The sequence below is a fragment of the Oryctolagus cuniculus genome, chromosome 5 (genome assembly GCF_051225735.1).
Source record: "Oryctolagus cuniculus isolate XC-2025 breed Fujian yellow rabbit chromosome 5, ASM5122573v1, whole genome shotgun sequence".
NCBI classification, from domain to species: Eukaryota; Metazoa; Chordata; class Mammalia; order Lagomorpha; family Leporidae; genus Oryctolagus; species Oryctolagus cuniculus.
In genome coordinates this window covers 124,626,127-124,647,046 of record NC_142871.1, presented here as the reverse complement: position 1 = coordinate 124,647,046, position 20,920 = coordinate 124,626,127, and the positions used below count along the sequence as shown (strand labels likewise).

Here is a 20,920-nt window from a genome sequence, read left to right as displayed (position 1 = left end):
GCATTCTTGTATATTTAACTCAGATTTTAGTTTACATATATATGTATATTTTTGAATATATAGTTTTGCATAAGTATATATTAAAAATAATATAGTTATAAAAATAAAAATATCCAAACACTGAAGAGAATCAAATATCTACATCAAGGAAAAAGATTAGAGATCTGTAAAGAAGTCCATGTTTTAGCCAATATAAAACATTTATATGCATATAAGCATTTATATGTTCACTAGACATTTATAATTGATAAAAATGCAAGGGTGAAATTCACTTTAACTTGTGACTTATATGTTTGTAGCTATAGGTGCTACTACATTTAAGGTAGTGGACTTTAGATTATTGATTAAGGCTTATCTTTGTTTTATCTTGTCTGTTTGTATTTATAGTAATCCTTAAACTCTTTATATGTGTGTGTGTGTGTGAATAGAGGTTCTATGACTTGGCAACCACTGGTTTATTTAAATGTTTGATTTCTGTGTTTTAATTTTTAATTACTTGTTAATCATGTTATATTAATGACTTATTGTTTTAAGCAATGTCAGAAGAGCAGCTGAGCAGATCAGGAGTGTGGCTATCCCTACAGACAGGGATCCTCTTCCTTTGTCAGCTACTCCTCATTCTCTTCCCTGTGGGAGGCTCAGGAAGCTGAAATTTCTCATCTATAGTTGCACGGCAAATTAGTGGCAGAGAAGTGTACATATACATTGGATATATTTCTTAAAGTGAAAGTATAAAACAAACATTTCTAGGTACTGATAGCCTCTTGGAATTTTTATGAGAGTATTAGCTCTTAATTTGGGGGAGTATTAATATTAGTAGAATTGATCTATAGATCAATCTTCTCTTTAAAAAAATTTTTTTTAGAGAGATAGTGAGCAAGAGTGAGAGCAAGAGAGTGTGTGTGAGAGAGAGAAAGAGGAGAGCGGTCATCCACTGGTTCACTCCCAAAAGCCTGCAATGGTCTGGGCCCAGGTCCAGAGCCAGGAATCAAGAACTCAGTCCAGGTCTCCCATGTGGGTGTCAGCGAATGAAGTACTTGAGCCACCACCTGTTGCTTCCCAAGGTCTGTGTTACCTGGGAGCTGGAGCTGGGAATTGAACTTGGGTACTCCAATACGGGATGCAAGTTTTTAACCGCCTACCCCTCTCCTCCCCACATCTGTAGGACTACAAGGTGTTGGGTCTAAAATCTCATATCAAATTTTCCAAATTTGCTGATGTACACATACATGCTTGCCATCTCTACTTAGTCTTGGCCTTGTTAACTTTATTATTTTTTTTTTTTTTACAGTTTTTAGCTTTTTTTTTTTTTTTTTTTTTTTTTTTTTTTTTTTTTTTTACAGGCAGAGTGGACAGTGAGAGAGAGAGAGATAGAGAGAAAGGTCTTCCTTTGCCGTTGGTTCACCCTCCAATGTCTGCCGCGGCCGGCACGGGCCACACGCTGCGGCCGGTGCACCGCGCTGATCCGATGGCAGGAGCCAGGTACTTCCTCCTGGTCTCCCATGGGATGCAGGGCCCAAGCACTTGGGCTATCTTCCACTGCACTCCCTGGCCACAGCAGAGAGCTGGCCTGGAAGAGGGGCAACCGGGACAGAATCCGGCGCCCCGACCGGGACTAGAACCCGGTGTGCTGGCGCCGCAAGGTGGAGGATTAGCCTAGTGAGCTGCGGCGCTGGCTAGTTTTTAGCATTTATTCAGTGAGAGAAATATGCAGGAAAGTGAGGGCTTTATTTAGGGGAGAAAGAAGTCTAGAAACTAAGTTAGGTCCATACCAGGCAGAGAGCAGGCTGGGAGCCATGTGAAGCAAGCATGCAGGCAGGAAATCAGAGAGCAAGGTGGCCAGAAGACCATGTACCTGGAGGCACGGGACAACAAGGGCAGGCCCACCATGCTCCAGGCCTTTTATTTACTGCCAAAGGGGAGTGGTTATGTTGTCTGATTGGCAGGTGGGGTCAGGTAGGGGCGTGAGATCACACAGGTGGTGTGGTCTTCCAGCTCACAAATCTAATTGATTTAATCCTATCTGCTTGCCTGTATCATTCCCCCCATCAGAGATTCCAGACCTTGATCTTAGGGATGCTGAAGGGTGTAGAATCATCATATCTTCTGTAGCGGCTTCCTGCTTATGAGGGGTGTAGCACAGACCCTGCCTGTCCTGGGTCTGGAAGTCTCTTGCTATCTCATCTAATGAGTTTGCTTTATGAGCTGGAGAATTTTTGGTCACCACCAATGGCAGTGTCCCCTGCATGGTCAGTTATTCTCAGAAGTTGTTGAGTTCTGAAACATGTAAGTTTGTCATTCAGCATAAGCAAAACTAGAACAAAACCAATTGCAGTGGAGTGCCCCTTAATATGGAAAGAACATATCTTACAGACTCCCAGATAATGGTTGGTGATAGGCTACCCTTATGCAGATTATAAAACCATTTAGCCTGAGCATAGAGAATTATAATAGAAGAACTCATTAGGTAGTTTTCTTGTCAATAACAGCTCCCAGAGAAAATCAAAAGAAGAGGCAGATGCATCATGTTTGTCTTAAGGTGCAGAAGTCTTGATGTGGCAAAAGCAAAAGCTTTACTTATCTTTTTCCTTTTGAAGAGGTATTTAAGGTCTCGATTGGCTTACAGGAATAATGAGGCATGTAACTTTCTTTAAATGGCCTCATATTGTTAGTGAGATAACACAAGTGGCTGCCCATAACCAAGGATGTACAGAGTTCTACTGTGACCCAAATGATTAGGAAAAACCCTAAACACGCAGAGCAGCAATAATATCAAAGTGAGTTGAATAGATTTACTTTTTAAATCTCTAGAGTAATTTTCTTGTTTACTTAGTAAGTATAATTTCAGGTCTATCACAAATAGCTTTTAGGGCCCAGGTAATATGTGGGAGAAGTATTGTCCTTGGTTTAGAATCTCACTGAAGAGTTAGTTACCCTTCCCAAACCTCCTGCTCCACATTCTGTGACCCAGGCTATAATATTGTTGACCCTCGAGTACATATTTTTCCCTCTGTTCTTTTTTACTGAGACTGCTACATCTCTACGAGTCTCTATTAATAAGATACCATGCGTCCTTCAAGGTTGCTATGTTGTCTTCTTTGGGAAAGAGTCCTGGAACCTTTATCTAAAGGCTGTCTTTCCATCCTTTCAGCTTCAGTTGAGATTGTCTTATTTTATTGCTTAAATGAAATTAGAAATCATAAATTGAAGAAGGAAGTCATAAGCATTTAGTGTTTTATAATTATTAGCCTTCTCCAATGTCTCTTGCAATTCCCAAGGTGAAGGTTCTAATCATAAGGTAGGCCTGCATCTTTGTAGTGCTGGTCTGATAACTGTGGAAGTCTTTCAGGCTGATTTCCACCCGTAGGGTCCAGGGCCTCCCCACAGCTTCCTAAGGAAATGGATTCCTCTGCACTGCTTTATTGCTCTGATATCTGCTACCTGCCTCTGGACACCAGGAAGCACCTAGTCTATCACAAACATCCACTGCTTTTGACTCAGAGTATGATGATAGTAGAGTAAGGATACTATATTAGTGCATCTCTCAAGATAATCAGTGTTTTAATTCAGTAGCCTCTGTGTTGGTCAGCTACATCTAAAAATAATTATACTGATTCAGGGCCTTGGGTTTTGTGGATTGGACCATTAATCTCACCTTTAGGGCAGGGCATGCACTGCTGTTCTGTCGTTCATTTATTCAAAAAATATTTATTGATTGCCTGCTATCTGCCAGGCATTAATTCAAGTGAGCAAGACAGACATAATTTCTACTCACAAGGAGCTTGTATTTTAGTGTAAATAAGCATGCATAGAAAATAGTTTCAAATAATAGCAAGTGCTGTTAGAAAATAAAATGAGGTAATTGGTAGAGAGCAGCTTAGGGGTGGAAGAAGCTAATTTTGATTGGAAGGTTGGGAAAAGATTCTTTGAAAAGATTTGAAGGTCTATGAGGAACGGCGCTTCAGGTGGTGGAAAACTCAGGTAAAGGGAATGGCAGGAAGCCAGCAGGGGCTAGATTATAGAGAGTATGGAAGGCCATAGGCACTTGAGTCTGTTATGATTGTAGTGGATGCTGTTGAAGAATGTGAAGCAAGGGGTGACATTTTCTAATTTGCATGTTTAAATGATGTCTGTTGGATGCTGTGTGGTGAGTAGGTTATCAGAGGGTAAAGAAAGAAGGAGGGTTGTGTTCTGGAAGATACTGTAGTAGCACAAGAGAGTTGATGGTGGTTGCAGTAGAGATAGAAGTATTCTGAACACTTAAAAATATAGAGACCTCACACAGACAGGGCCTAGGAAAAGGAGGCTGGTGGTGCTGTTTATACTGACGTGGGGGAAAATTGGAAGCACGTGGCTGGGGTGGAACTGGGGAGCTCAGAAAAGCAGTCACGTAGAGAAAGGAGACTTGACATTTTCAGTTGTACAGCAAGGCACAAAACTTCCCCTGCAACATCATCTGAAGAGCTGCCCCCCACCCCATGATTTTTCCTAGGTTTCATGATTCCCTGTGGGGTTCCTTTCTCCATTGAAAGCAGCTCTTGATTCTTAATTTTTTTTTAAGCAGTCAATGGAAGTTGATTTTCCCTGAATGTAAATGCTAGAAGGAAGTGCACAGGACATTTTACCCCTCCATTCTGACCTCTTTTGCAGTGGCCGTTGTCAGAAGTACATCTTGACACTTCTGCATATTGTTTTTGGATGCTAAATTAATATGTTATCATAATTCATGCCTTTGTCTCTCACTGGATACCATTCCTTGTGTTGCTTTTCTAAATACATTTATATTTTTGTCTTCCAAGCTTACCCCAAATGCTGCCACCTCTGTCAAGCCTCTTCCAATATAATCAAGCTGAGTCAAGTTCCCATACCAACTTGTACAGTCCTGCATGGTGACAGTTACTTCTTTGCATGTCTGTCTCCTTTATCAGACTTTGAAAAAGTTCAGAGTCTACAGCCATTTTATTTATTTATTTATTTTAAATATTTTATTTATTTATTTGAGAGGTAGAGTTACAGACAGTGAGGGTGAGGGACAGAGAGAAAGATCTTCCTTCCGTTGGTTTACTCCCCAAATGGCTTCAATGGCCAGAGCTGAGCCAATCTGAAGCCAGGAGCCAGGAACCAGGAGCTTCTTCTTGGTCTCCCACATGGGTGCAGGGGCTCAAGGAATTGGGCCATCTTCTACTACTTTCCCAGGCCCTAGCAGAGAGCTGGATTGGAAGAGGAGCAGCTGGGACTAGAACGGGTGCCCATATGGGATGCTGGTGCTTCAGGCCAGGGTGTTAACCCGCTGTGCCACGGTGCCGGCCCCAAGCCATTTTATTTAATGTTGTATCCCCACTACATCCTGCCTAGTTGGTGACTCTTGACGTTGATTTCTTCAGGAAGTGTGACCCATTACTATCCTAGTCATAGTATTTTTCCAGTATCTATCTGATTGGATTGCCGTTAGGTGTCATTTATTGTTCTAATGAATTTAACTCATGTACTCCTTACATTAGCTTTATGAGAAAAGTGGCATTATTATGGAAACTGAGGGTCAGAGAGGTGAGATAGCTCCCTGAAGTTCCATTACAACACTAGTAAGTGGCAAATACAGACGCTAAGACCTGATCTCCATACTTCAGGGTCCAGTGCTCTTTAGCACTCTGCACCCTTTGGAGGCTGACGTTACTCAGTTTCCTCCCTCTTACGTCCCTGACAACTTTAATTTATGCAACTAGGTTTCACTTACAAACTACTTTTACCCAAGTTTTTACTGAAGCCTTAAAATAATTTTGAGAAGCACATATTTACAGAGGGAGAAATATATTCTTAGAGAAATGATTTGCTGAAGACCACTTGAGTTATTATAATTGACCATGGATTTCAGCTCTTAGCAGGCAGTTATTGCCCTCCCCATCAATGGAAGTTGACATTCTGAGTGACACATGCCCAAAAAGACTAATTTATTTTTTTCCTTAAAGATTTATTTATTTATTTGAAAGGCAGAGTTACAGAGAGGCAGAGAGAGAGAGAGGTCTTCTATCTGCTGGTTCACTCCCCATTTGGCCACAATGGTTGGAGCTACACTGATCCAAAGCCAGGAGCCAGGAGATTCTTCCGAGTCTCCCATGCAGCTGCCGGGGCCCAAGGATTTTGGCCATTCTCCACTACTTTCCCAGGCCATAGAAAAGTGTTGGATAGGAAGTGGAGCAGCCGGGACACAAACTGGCGCCCATATGGGATGCTGGCACTGCAGGCGGCAGCTTTACCCGCTATGCCACAGCGCTGGACCCGAGACTAATTTCTTTTTCATTTGAGTTGCTCGGAGATGATATTTTCATTAAAGGGGTGAATTAGGAGTATCTGATTTATACTTTGAAATTTATTATAATAGCTTTTAATGATTGAATCACAGTTATATAAAGCATGTATTCAAACTAATATTTCTAGGAATATCTTGGTGGGGGGAGCCCCAGCTTCCAGACATCTATGGAATAATAATGATCTTATCAAAAGTTACTCCGACTGAAGTCACATGGTTTCACTTCAACTTCTATGTGGTTCTGTATTTCCTTAGCAAACAGTGCTCCTTTAAAAATTTTAAAAAAATTTGTACCACTTAGGCCAGTTGGAATTAGGCTATGTGTGCTTGGCTCTCTTCAGCCTGATTCTATGTGCTTGTCCTGAAACATTTGTTTTTTATTTTAGTTATTTATTTTTAATAATATTTATACATTTAATTAAAAGGAATGGTTAGAGAGAGAGAGAGAGAAAGAGAATCTTCCATCTTCTGGTTTACTCCCCAAATTGCAACAATGTCCAGGACTTTACCAGGCTCAAGGGAGGAATCTGGAATTGCATCTAGGTCTACCATGTGGGTGGCAAGTAATACACTTTTCCAGATAGCTTAGTAGGGAGCTGGGTCAGAAGCAGAGTAGCCAGGACTCAAACTGACCCTCATTTGGGATGCTGGCATTGCAGGTGGCAGCTTAACCCGCTGCGCCACAATGCTAGTCCCTCTTGGAACATTTATTAGTGGAGATTTTTCAGAAACAGAAATGGGAAAGTTCAGCTGAGTTGTGCGTCTTAAATGACTATTCAGTTTAAGTAATGAATGACCATATGATACTTTAATGTGATGCAAGTCCGGAGGTGCAGTGGCGTGGAGTGGTAGCTGTTGCATATGAAGGGGAAGGAGCCCATCAGAGTCTCAGGGGCTGTTGGTGAGCAGGAAGAACTGCAGGGCACCCTCAGTGTGGGTGTGGAGAGTGGGAGGTAAGTGAGCTGTTAGTCTTCACAACCACTGTGGTTCTACTCACTTGGGGTCAGCTTGTGTCTTAAAGAACTGAAGGCTCCGTACTCACAGACAGAATGTTGGAAGTACTTTTACTTTGGTGGTGCTATGTTTTGTTGTTGTTTTGGTGCTATGTTTTAATTCCTGAAGTTACTGGGAAATCTTTCCCTATTTTCTTCCTTTGAGATCTTTTGGGCAGGTTAGTTGTGTGTGTTGCTGCCAACCCCATTTATAGCAGGAAATCTCTTCTAGAGGAGGTTGCTGGTCACAAGCCTTAGTTTGCAAATGGATCACAAGTCCTGTGTGTAAACACTGTTTCACATCTATTCAGCTTTGGCAGCCACCTTATGAGGAAGAGCAGAACTTGAGTGCAGGCTGTGATGGCTTTAAAGAATGAAGTTCTGAAGGATCTGTGAAGGGCTGGGGGTCAACCTGTCATGATGTTGCTTGGCCTGTTAACATAACATGCAGGGTAGCTTCTCAAAGATGCTCTGTTTGGGTTTCTATCAGTTGGAATTCCCTTATTAACTTAAGATGGTCTGAAATATGCTGTTAGAAAACTAGAGAGGAGTGATATTCTGAGAAAAATTAATTTCTTGTTCCAAAAACTTGTCTTTGTAATTTTCTTCAGTTTAGTTACTATTTCTTTTTTTTAAATAAAGATTTATTTTATTTATTTGAAAGACAGAGTTACAGAGAGAGGTAGAGATAGAGAGAGAGGTCTTCCATCTGCTGGTTCACTCCCCAGATGGTCGCAATGGCCAGAGCTGCGCCGATCCGAAGCCAGGAGCTGGGAGATTCTTCCGGGTCTCCCATGTGAGTGCAGGGTCCCAAGCCAAGAGCCAGGAGCTTCTTCTGGTTCTCCTATGTGGGTTCAGGGGCCAAGGACTTGGGCCATCTTCTACTGCTATCCCAGACCGTAGCAGAGAGCTGGATGGGAAGTGGAACAGCCAGGACTAGAACTGGTGCCCATATAAAATGTCAGTACTTCAGGCCAGGGCTTTAACCTGCTGTGCCACAATGCCTGCCCCGTAGTTACTATTTCATTGTGTAAAGAATCTGTTTCCTATATGATGCCTCCCTTTGTTCTTCTTCCCCAAGACTTTTCCATTTCTATCCATCTTGAATTCATTCTCCTAGTCTTTTCCAAAGCATCATCTCTGTTTCAATAATTTGATATAAGGGTCTTCAAAATTTCATGGAAAATGTATATTACGAAAGAGCTATGTCTGGATTTAAAAATTTCCTTACACCAAAATTAATTTTTATCTTTTAGTTCTATCTTCCCCACAGACCTTTTGCAGTGTGCTCATATGCGTATACATATATATGTGCAACATGCACACTTTCCCATTTACTAGTTGCCTAGGGATACTTCTTTTTCTAAATTTCCTAAATTTTTCATTAATATAAAGAGACAGATTTTATGCATTCCATAGATACAGTTCCAAGAAGACAACCACATTCTTCACTCCTTTTATCCCCCCCAACTCCCCTCCCTTCATTCCATCTCTTCATCAGTTTTTGCAAAAACATAATTTTAATCTAATCTGTATTCACAGGCTTAATTTGCCACTAATCATAATATTCAACAAGTAAAAAGTAGGAAGACCACAGTTCCACAGGAGTATAAACAAGGGCTAAAACGACAATCATATCCCAAAATGATTGTTTCACTCCTATACATTTTTTGGTATTTATTAACTGCCACATATCAAAGAAAGCATATGATATTTGTCTTTTTGAGATTGGCTTATTTCACTAAGCATAATGGTTTCCAGTTGCATCCATTTTGTTGTGAAAAACAAGATTTCATCTTTTTTATGGTGTAGTATTCCATAGTGTAAATATACAGCACAGTTGATGGACATCTGGGTTAATTCCATAACTTAGCTATTGTGAGTTGAGCTACAATAAACATGAGTGTACAAATACCTTTTTTATATACTGATTTCGTTTCATTTGGGTAAATTATCAGGAGTGGGATGACTGGGTTATATGGTAGATTTATTTTCAGATCTCTGAGGAATCTCCTTACTGTCTTACATAATGGTTATGCTACTTTATATTCCCACCAACAGTGGATTGTGGTACCCACATCCTTGCCAGCATTTTTTTTTTTTTTTTTTGGATGACAGCCATTTTAACTCAGGTGAAGTGATACCTCATTGTGATTTTTGTTTGGATTTCCCTAGTGGCTAATGATCCTGAGCATTTTTTCATGTGTCTGTCGGCCATTTTTATTTCATCCTTTGAAAATTGCTTGTTCATGCCCTTCATCCATTTCTTAACTGGATTATTTGTTTTGTTGTTGAGTTCTTGTGCTCTTAATAGATCCTGAATATTAATCCTTTATCAGTTGCATAGTTTGCAAATATTTTCTCCTATTTGGTCGGTTGCCTCTTTACTTTATTGAATGCTTCCCCTGCAGTGCCAAAGCTTCTTAGCTTGATATAGTCCCATTTGTCTGTTTTTATGTTTATTGCCTGTGCTTCTAGGGTCTTTTCCAGGAGGTCTTTGCCTATGCAAATGTCTTGCAGAGTTTACCTGATGTTTTCCTCTGGTAATTTGATGGTATCAGGTCATGGATTTAGACCCTTGGTCCATTTTGTGTTGATTTTTGTACAAGGTGTAAGGTAGGTCTTGTTTAATACTTCTGCATGTATAGATCCAATTTACCGGGTACCATTTGTTGAAGAGACTGTCCTTTGTCCAGGGATTGATTTCAGCTTGTTTCTCAAAGATGAGTTGGTTGTAGATGCATGGATTGATTTCTGGGTTTTCTGTTCTGTTCCATTTGTCTGCGTGTCTATTCATGTGCCAGTACCAGGCTATTCTGATGATAGCTGCTCTGTAGTATGTCTTGAAGTCTGGTATTGTGATGCCTCTGGCTTTGTTTTTGTTGTTTAAGATTGCTTTAGCCAATCGGGGTATCTTGTGTTTCTATATGAATTTTAGCAACAATTTTTTTCTAGATCTGAGAAGAATGTCATTGGTATTTTGATTGGGATCACACTGAATCTGTAAATTGCTTTGGGTAGTATAGGCTTTTTGATTATATTAATTATTCCAACCCATAAACATGAAAGATTTTTATATCTTTTTGTGTCTTCTTCTATGTCTTTATTTAATGTGTTTTATTTACAAAGATCTTTCATATCCTTGGTTAAATTTATTTCAAGGTATTTAAGTTTTTTTTTTTTTTTTTTTGTAGCTATTGTAAAGAGGACTGATCTTACAAGTTCTTTCCCAGTCATGGCATTGTGTATACAAAGGCTATTGATTTTTGTGTGTTGATTTTGTATTTTGTTGAGTATTTTTGCATCCATTTTATCAGGGATATTGGTCTATAGTTCTCCTTCTTTATTCTATCTTTTTCTGGTTTTGGAATTCAGGTAATACTGATCTGCCTTTCAATTGTTTTGAATAGTTTGAGAAGAATTGGAACTAATTCTTTAAAAGTCTGGTAGAATTTAGCAGTGAAGCCATCTGGCCTGGACTTTTCTTTGTTAGGAGGGTCTTTATTATCAATTAAATCTCCATTTTGGTTATTGGTCTGTTTAGGTTTTCTATGCCTTCATGACTCAATTTTGGTAGAAAATCTATTATTTCCTCTAGATTTTCCAATTTGTTGGCATATCGATGTTTGTAGTAATTCCTGATGGTTCTTTTTATTTCTGTGGTATCTCTTGTTACATCTTTTTCATCTCTGATGTTGTTGATTTGCATATTCTACCTCTTTTTTTGGTTAGTTAGGTGTATCGGTTTTGTTGATTTTTTTTTAAACAGCTCTTCATTTCAGTGATTTTTTTTTGGTTTCAATTTTGTTTATTTCTACTCTAATTTTAATTATATCTTTCTTTCTACTAATTTGGGGTTTGGTTTGTTGTTGATTTTCTAGGACCTTGAGATGCATTGATAGACCATTAATTTGATGCCTTTCTGATTTCTTGATTTAGGCACTAATTGTTGTAAACTTCCCTCTTAACTCTACTTTTGCTGTATCCCATAAGTTTTGATATGTTATATTGTCATCTTTATTTATTTCCAGTAATTTTTTTATTTCTCTTTTGATTTCTTCTGTGACCCACTGGGAGCATGATGTTTAGTCTCCATGTGTTTGTATATTTTCTAGACTTTCTTAAGTTGTTAGTTTCCAGCTTCTTTCCACTGTGGTCAGAGAAGATACATGGTATAATTTCGATTCTTTTGAATTTGCTGAGACTTGATTTATAGCCTAGCATATGATGTAGAAAGTTCCATTCACTGAAGAATAGATACTCTACAACTGTGGGATGAAATATTTTGGTCCATAGTGTCTATTAGCTCTTTTGTTTCTTTGTTGATTTTCTGTTTAGTTGATCTGTCCATGATAAAAGTGGGGTGTTGAAGTTCCCCATTATTATTGTATTGGAGTCTCTGTCTCCCTTTAGATCCATTAACATTTATTTTAAATAGCCAGGCACCCTGGCATTGGGTGTGTAAGCATTTACAATATTGACATCTTACTGTTGAATTGATCTGTTAATCATCCCATAATGCCCTTCTCTGTCTCTCTTAGAAGTTTTTGTGTTAAAGTCTATTTTGTTTCATATTAGGATGGCTATACTTCCTTGGTTTTGCTTTCTAGTGATCTTTATTTCTCTGCTTTAATCCTCTGTGTTGGCAAAGAATCAGAATAGAAGACCAATGTTAAAGTTAATAATCAACCTATTGGGCTAATCCAGGAGAGGGGCAAGTCAGGCACACAGTTTGATATGACAGATGCTGGTGATATATTTTCATGTTTGATCATAGACAGACATCTGAAGCTTTGAGAGAGTTAGTGTACAGTGACTCTGCAGTGTTCATAACAGTAATATATTATAGGTACTATCAGGGTAAAATTATTTTATTACATTTTAATTTATACAGAAATATTCTAGAAATAAGAGTGTATGGATTCACTTCCAGTTATGACCTTTACATTATTTCTAGGGCTTTGCTTATTGTGATAAGGACTTTAAAATATTTTAAAAATCTATTTGAGAGTCAGAGACACTGACAGCACTCTCCTCTGCTGGTTCATTCCCCACATACTCCCGATGGCAAGGACTGGGCCAGGCTGAAGCTAAAAGGTGGGAATTCAATAGAAGTCTACCATGTGGGTGACAAGAACCCATCACTGCTCCTTCCCATTTTCTGTATTGGTGGGAAGCTGGAGTTAGGAGCTAGAGCCATTTATCCAACCCTGGTACTCCAATATAGGATATAAGCATCTTACTTGTGTGCTAACTGGAATACTTAAATGCCTGGCCTAGGACTTGCCTTTTAATGGTTTGTAAACAGTCTGCTTTAATAATGTTTTTGTAAAAAAAGATTTTATGTATTTATTTGAGAGGTAGAGTTATAGACAGAGGGAGATACAGACAGAAAGGTCTTCCATCCACTGATTCACTCCCCAAATGGCCTCTATGGCTGGAGCTGGGCTGATCTGAAACCAGAATCCAGGAACTTCCTCTAGGTCTCACACACAAGTGCAGGAGCCCAAGCATTTAAGTCACCTTCTACTGCTTTCCCAGGCCATAGCAGGGAGCTGGATTGGAAGAGGAACAACAAGACACAAACTGGCACTCATATGGGATGCGGGCACCGCAGGTGGAGGCTTAGCCTACTATGCCACAGCACTGGCCCTTTAATAATCTTTATTATTTTTTTAAAGATTTATTTATTTATTTGACAGCTAGAGTTAGAGACAGTGGGAAGGAGAGACAGAGAGAAAGGTCTTCATTCCGTTGGTTCACTCCCCAAATGGCCGCAACGGCCAGAGCTGCACTGATCTGAAGCCAGAGCCAGGAGCTTCCTCTGGGTCTCCCACATGGGTGCAGGGGTCCAAGGAATTGGGCCATCTTCTACTGCTTTCTCAGGCCATAGCAGAAAGCTGTATCGGAAGTGGAGCAGCTGGGACTAGAACCGGCGCTCATATGGGATGCCAGCACTGCAGGCGGAGGATAACCTATTGTGCCACAGTGCCCTTTAATAATCTTTAAAAGGCAGATTTAACAGAATACTTGGTACTATGAATAATATTTAGTGAATAAGAGAATGGAGGCATTAGGAGATGTGTGAAAAACTCAGAGCTTATATTATACATCAGTTTTTCAGGAAGGTGAAAGCTGACAGGATTATTTCAGGTAGGGAGGGGTGAGAGTGCTGGAGCTGTCACTGGGGTGAATAGTGCGACAGGAGCATGACTTTGGATAAACATCATTGAGGACCCAGCTGAGGACAGAGAAGGCTAGAAGAGCCGTCAGCATGGTTATCTACTGCAGCAGTTGCAGTTTGTGGCTAGGAGTGGGCTATGCTCTGATGAGTCATCCGTGTGAATGACATGTTCTCCTAGGACTTCATAGGACTCATTACAAGTCAGGAAAACAAGGATGATATTGGGCTAATTACCAAGGTGGGAATGTCTTATAGTTTGGTAGATGGTGGCAATGATGGAAGAACTTCTGGAGTTAACCCATCTAGTTAGAGACTGACCAGTAGCCAAATAGAAGGATTAGGAGGAAAGATCTGGGGAAAATCTGAATTCTAGTTCAAGTGGGAAGTAGGAATATCATGTGGAAAGATTTAGGCTGGATGGGAGCTCTTTGCTATTTCTTCAATCATTCCTCCTAGAGGGGGTTCTTGTACCTTGTACTGTTTTCTCCAGTGTTCTTCAGTCTGGAACACTCAAGAACACAGTCCTCTAGCCATGTCTGACCACGTCAGCAAGGGTCGACTAATAGTCTGTTAGTATATTCCAAGGTAATATATTCAAGACTGGTAAAAATGCTGGACATATTAAAACTGTGATGCCACTATATACTTATCTCCAAACTATGATCTATATTAGCAACCAGTTCCTTGTAGGCCTTTTAACTAACTAGTGATAAATCACATTAGAGATAAAACTTTTACTTTGCTGAGGTCCAGATACATAGTAGATTGATGAGCTTTCTTCTAATCTATTGTTCCAGTAATTCTATGAAATGGGTTTTTAGTGGATCCCATCTGCTTTCTGATGGTCTCTGTGGAGTTCAGGTGTAAAAAGTTGTTTGTACATTGGCTTTTTTTTTTTAAGATTTATTTATTTATTTGAAAATCAGAGTTACACACAGAGAGAAGGAGAGGCAGAGAGAGAGTGGTCTTCCATTCCCTGGTTCACTCCCCAGTTGGCTGCAATGGCCAGTGTTCCATTGATCTGAAGCCAGGAGCCAGGAGCTTCTTCGAGACCTCCCACATGGGTGCAGGGGCCCAAGAACTTGGACCATCCCCTACTGTTTTCCCAGGCCATAGCAGAGAGCAGGATCAGAAGAGGGGCAGCTGTGACTCAAACTGGTGCCCATATGGGATGCTGGCACTGCAGTTGGCAGCTCTACCCATCATGCCACAGCACTGGCCCCTGTACATAGGTTTTTGAAAGTGATTTTTTAAGGACTGCAAAAATGTCATCATCAACAAGGGCTCCAAAAAACTAGTTGACAGTTAGATTTTACTAATAGCTGTGCCATTTTTCAGAATAAGGGAAATGGGGTAAGAGAATACAAAACCTACTGCATTTAACATTATAAGCTTTTTTATTTTTGTAAAATATTTACTTATTTATTTGAAAGGTAGAGTTACTGAGAGAGAGGGAGTGACAGAAACAGAGAAAGAGAGAGAGAAAGAGAGAGAGAGAGAGAGACAGATAGAGAGATATCTTCATTCCCCAGATAGCTACAATGGCCAGGGCTGGGCGGGGCTAGTGCTTTCTCAGATGCATAAGCAGGGAGCTGGATCAGAAATGGAGCAGATGGGACTTGTGCCAGCACCCATATGGGATGCCAGTATTGCTGTGTCATAATGCTGGCCCCTCTAGTAAGCTCTAAAGGGATTATCCTCGAATAATTTAACTGTCATATTGAGTAGTGATTCAAGAAAGCAAAACTTAAGATTAGTAGTGAATGGAATTAACAAGGGGACATATTTTACTTCATATAAGGAAAAATATTTTAGCTCCTGTCAAATAAATTGCTCTTGCCGGCTAGTGGCCGTACATTCTTTCAGTATTGTGGGATATCATTCATCTTGGACAGAGACTTAACTCCATCAAGAGCAGCAAGCTGTTCTTCCTTATCTCTTCACCTCTCTTGGTCCTAAATTTCCTCTTAATTGTGTTTGTTCTGCTCTTTCTATTTGAAGATCTTTCTTGATAGGAAAGATTAAATCAAAGTAGTGTTGAGTAATTTTCTTTTTCAACTGTCATTAATAAAGATTGTGTCCATTGTTTTCAAACTTTGGCATATAGTAATATCACCCACGGAACTGGTTAAATGTATAGATGGCCAGGCTTTACCCTTGAATTAGCGTGTAAGAGGTGGAGCTCACCAAAACCCCTCATAGCTGTAGGCCCAAGCCTGTTACCCCAAGTTCACTGTGCACATCAAGAGCCAGTCCTGGTTCAGCATGGGGGCACCTCAGGAACCTCGTCCCAGTGGTCAGGATATGTGAAGGCAGCCAAGTGCCGTAAGGATCCTTCCAGTTTTCTGAGTGCAGCACCACTTCAGCTGCCGTTTTTCCTGCATACCCATCCTATTGTGCTGGGTCCTAAACAGCAGGTTCTGCATACCCTTCCTGCTCTCCAATTTTATCTCACATTATTTTGAACTTTTTTGCCAGTGCTCCAAACACACTGGATTTCTATCAAGCGCTTAAAAACAGTTCAGCTACCTCCTTCCTGGATTTTGGATTCATGCAATCCTCTTTGCTTAAAAGCTCTCTTGATCCCATCTGTTCATCTCTTTGGACTTCTGCTCCTTCTTCAGGTCTTGACTTAATCATAACCACCTAAGAAAAGATGTCCTGATGCCCAGGTTGGCATGTTCTCAGGGTGCCATGGATATCTGCAACAGTTACCTCATTATTTGATTAATGCCAGTCTCTTCTACCTGACTGTAAACTCCGTGAGAGCAGGGACAAAGCCTACCTTTATTCTTCATTAGCATCCTTAGTGCCTACCACAGCACCAGAGTGACTCAGTAAATATATTTTAAAGGAATGAATGACTAGGAGACAATTCCTAGAAGCGTGGATATCTGACATTAGGTATCACAGTGCCTAGGCACTTTCTGAAACACCCGCTTGTTCTATCTGAGCCCCAGGATACTGACTCCACCCTGATGTGAACCTGAATTTACTACACCCACTTCAATAATGTGACTTGAACTATGAGTCATTCTCCTGGCCAGCACGGATCCCAGTTACATTTCAAGTTCAGGTCGTACCCATTTGTATGTTGTTCTCTTCCCTCCACTGTCTTACCATCTAGGTCCAGGGTATGCCAAGGCTGAGGCTAGCCCAGATGTGACATGTGGTATAACCCCTTGCCTCTTTTGTTGGGTTTTTCCTTTAAAAAGAAAAGCCCTTCTTTTTCTGTAAGATTGAACTTGGTGCTAGTGATGAGATCCTTATCACCTTGTCTTAACAGTGCCTCTTCCTCCTGGTTTCTCTTTTCACAGGATGTGATACCTTAGGTTGCACATACCATTCCTCATTCTCTCCCCTGAAATTGTCTCCCAAGATCTGAGCCCTGCCTCTCACATTGTTTGCATTGTTACAAACCTGTTATCATGCTTGGTGTATGTGTATGTATTTATATAGCAACAAGTTTTTATCCAGTTGGCTGCATTTTTCTCAAATTTTACTTTAAAGCTCTAAATAAGTTAGGTTGATTTACAAATGGAGTCTGGTGGCCACCTTGGTCAGCTTTAGAAGACCCTGGTAGGGACGAGATGGGGAGTCAGATTCTGCTCTTAGGTCTTCTCTGCTGACACGAGCCAAGACACTGTGTGATGGGAGGTGTCTCTAGAAAGGACTGAGGTTAGGAAGCTCATTTTTCTGAGTGGAATGAGCCATAGCTTTTCATAGCTGGACAATATCTTAGAGATAACTCATGCATTCTTGTGAGAACAAAGACACTCAGAGGAGGTAAATTGCTAGCTCATGATTACACAGTTGGTGCCAAAGCCTATGTAGTCCAGGGTTCTTCCCATGCTTGGGAGAGGCTGTTTATATATTTTTTCTCAAGAAATATCTGAAGTTTGCTTAGTCTATTTTAAGTCCTGATTAAGGAGAAATGGGTGGAGGATAATGGATGGGAATGTGGGTCTCCCTAATTGTGCCCTCCTCCCCCAGTACTCATTGCAGTGCTCATTGCAGACACCCTGATTTGGCAGGGACCACTGGCTGTCATAGTTTCCTATCACACTGAAGCCTGCTGGCAGCACAAACAGGAAGAAGCCTTTTGTGTGCTGGTTTGGGCTTTGCCTCTGTTGACTTGTTTCCTTCCATTTCTGCGCGAAGCCATGAAGCCTACCTCCATGTCCGTGGTGTGCTTGTTGTAAGTGATGCTTAGGAAAGCAGACCCTCCTTTATACCCCCATGTGTTTAGCCAAAGTGCTTAAAAAAGGAGACTTGCTAGTAGCAACCATGCATACCTCTTACTGGGTTTTTACAAAGCTCTCTTCCTGCTCAAACTTTTTCATTCAAAAAGAATCCTATATGATTTCATTTAGTTAATTCATTTTTCTTGGAAGCCCTTTTTTTTTTCTAACCATCTATCCTCCTCTCTCTTTTTGGGACCCCAAATATTTAGGGTTTAATTAGGCAGACATGAAGTTTGGCTTTTGAGTCATTTGTAAGTATGGAGACTCGTGGAACTTGACTCCTTATGCATCATTTTAGGGAGTTTGCAGCCACCCTTTCTCCTTACCCATTCTCATGATTGAACTTCAGCTCAAAGAAGACTGTTTACTTTCCTCATATCTTCAAGTTTAAATGAATGGTTGTCTTCACTTTTGCCTCATAAAAGACACCTTGAGACAAGAGCCACCCCCTCTCAATTATCATTTTAGCATCCTCTGAATATGTTACCCGCCATACTTTTATGTTTTGGGAGCTTATAGCATGGAAAGCAGATGGAACCTCTCTCCACAAAGTCTGAACTGAAACAACAGCATCCCCCAGAAGGCAGCTCTGACACTGGTCCTTCATGGCTCATTTCTTTTTCTTTTTTAAGGTAGCAGATCTTTTGAAAAACTTGTAGATTTATTTATTTGAATGGCTGGGGATGCGAGTGGGGAGACACACACACACACACACACAAAGAGAGAGAGAGAGAGAGAGAGAGATCTCCCATCTGCTGGTTTACTTCCCAAATAACCACAACAGCTGGGAACTGAGCCAGCCTGTAGCCCGGAGCTAGTAATTCAATTTCAAGTCTCCCATGTGGGTGACAGGTACCCAAATACTTGAAGCATCACCTTCTGCTTCCCAGGTGCACATCAGGAAGCCAGAATCAGGAGTGGAACTAGGATTGAATGAAAACACTCCAGTAAGAGATGTGGGAGTCTCAAGCATTTAACCGCTATACAAGTACGCACCTGTCCACAGTTCATCTCTGACTTTAGAGCTTCAGTGAAAACACAAGTACACGCTTGTGGCAGACTTTGCTTCAGTTGGAGCAAGTCCTGAGGGGATTCCTATGTCAAATGACTGTTTTCTTTTTATGGTTCTCAATACTTTCCACCTCAGACAGAATTTAACCTGAAGTCACAATAGCTAAATTTTCTCTATTTTCACAAAGGAAGCCACAGTTCTTCTGGAAGGGTACAGTTGCAGACCCAAGGGCTCTAATCAGTAGCCTGACTTTACAGACAGATGGTAGTTCTTCATGTGCTGTCATAGTGCTAGGGACCATTTCCTCACTGGTTTCATCTTCAGGGTCTGCAGGGAGCAACCTACGTCCTCTGATTCATCCAAGTTAAGAGTGAATCTCAGAAGTCTCAGATTTCTTCAGGAAGTTGTTCAGAAATTATTTACGAGATCCAGTTAAGGTGACTTTTCTCTACTGTAGGCATTAGTAATCGTCCATAAAAAGGCAAATATGCTGTGCTATATATTTACAATATACTATTTTCTTGGCACGAGAGCATTTAGTAAGTCAAGATATTTTCTAGCCATTATTATCCACTAAAGGTTGAGAATATAAAAGTGTGCAGTATTTGAAAATGAACTAAAAAGATTAGAACTTTCCTTCTGGAAAGAAACCAAGGTTAAGAATGAACATGATTAAGGTTAAATTATTGTCAAAGTTGTCTGCACATCTAACATAGACATATTCTCCAGCTTATGACCCTACAGTTATTTATGCTTAAGTATGTTCAATTTGATCTTTTTTATAGAAAACTTTTATTTAATAAATAAAAATTTCAAAAGTACCACTTTTGGATTATAGCGGTTCTTCCCCCCAAAACCACCCTCCCACCCACAAACCATCCCATCTCCTACTCCCTCTCCCATCCCATTCTTCATTAAGATTCAGTTTTAATTATCTTTATATACAGAAGATCAACTCTATACTAAGTAAAGATTTTAACAGTTTGCACCCACACAGACACACAAAGTATTAAGTACTGTTTGCAGACTAGTTTTACCATTAATTCTCATAGTACACCACATTAAAGACAGAGGTCCTACATGGGGAGCAAGTGCACAATGACTTCTCTTGTTGATTTAACAATTGACACTCTTATTTATGATATCAGTAATCACCTGAGGCTCTTGTCATGAGCTGCCAAGGCTATGGAAGCCTCTTGAGTTCACAAACTCTGACCTTTCAATTTGATCTTGAAAATTGTTAAGGTCAACTCTGGACAAATCCAGCACCTGAGATAGTATTATCATTCCCATTTTACAGATGAGGAAATTAAAATTCATCAACCAAAAGAAACTTACCTCAGGTCACCTGGTAGGGACTCTTGACCAAACAGAGCTCCTAAAGAGAATAATAATAGTTTAAATATAGTACTTTACAGTTATCAAAGTGGTTTTACTACATTACCTCATTTAATTTTTTCAAGCAAACATGATATAGTCATTTTTGTATTCATATTACAGATAGCACCTCTATTATGTAGTTACTATGTGCTGATATGTGCTGAGAGTACCAGATGCCTTGTCAGATATGGCCTTCTTCACATGAAGCTCAGAAAAATCCCAATAAATATCACTATCCCTGTTTTTCACATGGTCACTGAGGCCCTAAAAATGCATGGTGGAGAGTCGTAATTCAGGCTGTGGCCTCTCTGCCTGGTTGTTATGTGTGGCCACTTTGCTCTGTTTGCTTTACCATGTTATGCTGCATCATTTTTCAGATAAGGAAACTGAGATTGAGAGAGAGTTTGCTAACTCAGCTGAGATTCTGCAGCTTATAAATAGTGCAGCTGGAACTCCCACTCAGAGTAGAAGGCCCATTTGTTTCTGACTGTACTGAGATACCTGCCTGTATGAGAACTGTAAGGTTGTTTCCTGCATCCAAATTAAATACCCTAATTCCTTTGAGATATTCATATATTTAAAATAACTTTAATCATTTTAGCCATTCTTTACATTTGTTTGTATAATTTCCTATTTTTAGGCCAGAAGCTCTATACTGCTGATAATGATACTGCTCAGTAGAGAAATGGTTGTACAGGTTAAACTGCTTGCCCAGGAAGTCATCTGGTGAAATTAGATTAGAACTCAAATCCAAAAGCGAGTCCCATGTGCCCAATGTTGTTTGAGAGAAAGGCTTGCCTT

The 20,920-nt window shown here is 40.2% G+C and overlaps 1 protein-coding gene across 11 annotated transcripts in view; it reads left to right on the top strand.

The window, feature by feature from the left end:
- RUNX2 (RUNX family transcription factor 2) overlaps positions 1 to 20,920 on the top strand; it is a 359,432-nt gene that overhangs the window by 183,485 nt on the left and 155,027 nt on the right. The window lies entirely within an intron of this gene.